Genomic DNA, 1,154 nt, shown 5'->3' with positions numbered 1-1,154 from the left:
GGGTTATGGCTGAACTCCCACCCCCTCTTATAGTGAGGGGCAGGGTTATGGCTGGACTCCCACCTCCTCTTATAGTGAGGGGTGGGGTTATGGCTGGACTCCCACCTCCTCTTATAGTGAGGGGCGGGGTTATGGCTGAACTCCCACCCCCTCTTATAGTGAGGGGCGGGATTATGGATGATCTCCTACCCCCTCTTATAGTGAGGGGCGGGGTTATGGATGATCTCCCACCCCCTCTTATAGTGAGGGGCGGGGTTATGGCTGAACTCCCACCTGAGGGGCGGGGTTATGGATGATCTCCCACCCCCTCTTATAGTGAGGGGCGGGGTTATGGCTGAACTCCCACCTCCTTTTATATCATACATTTATAGGTTTGCTTCTTGTCCCCGCCCCCTCTCATTGCCATGTTCATCCTTCGGAGTGTTTTCTGTCAGAGCAGTACAAGGAGGAGGTGTTTACTATCAGAGCAGTAGAAGGCCACACCCCCCTCGTGACGCCATTGGTTACTATGGTAACTATCTGGTGGAAGGGGGGACACGCCGTCTCTGAATGGAGTTCCGTTGAATATACAATCTCTGAATCCACAGAGTGGAAGTTTCTGCCCCGTGACAGGTTCTCTTCTCCTAAGATCGCCATCTTCTTGTGGTGATTTTCCTGGGGCCTGAAGGTTCCCCTCCTCCAATACATCTTCCCCGCCCACTTCTTCCGGCCATTCCTATATCTGGTGACCCCCCCGTCCTCCATACTTGTCTGTCCTCTCCTCTCTAGGAGTCAGGTGGTGACCTCTGGCCACGGTGAGACGCCATTTTTGATATGACTGACTGACTGATCTTCTGACCGACATCTCACTCAGACGCTTGAGGAGAATCAGCTGACCGGACGTTCAACTCCAAGCCTCTCTTTGACCACGCCCCGGGAAACTTGAATAACCTCCTCTCATAGGAGGAGATACATGGAGCACGCTATCCCCGCCCCCTCCCTATTCCTTGCACGTTATATCAATCTCAGGTACCCCACTCAATATGGCCGCCGCTTGAGTGGGGCACCTGAGATTGATAACGTGCTGTTTCTACTAAGGCCAAACCTCTTAGTTCCAACTAACCCGGAAATCAGGCAGTTGGAGAGCTCGAGGAGTTGGAGCCTCCGATAGAACA

The sequence above is a fragment of the Nanorana parkeri genome, unplaced genomic scaffold (genome assembly GCF_000935625.1).
Source record: "Nanorana parkeri isolate BGI_ZX_2015 unplaced genomic scaffold, ASM93562v1 scaffold3368, whole genome shotgun sequence".
In the NCBI taxonomy this organism is placed as follows: domain Eukaryota; kingdom Metazoa; phylum Chordata; class Amphibia; order Anura; family Dicroglossidae; genus Nanorana; species Nanorana parkeri.
Note: the sequence above shows the minus strand (reverse complement) of the source record.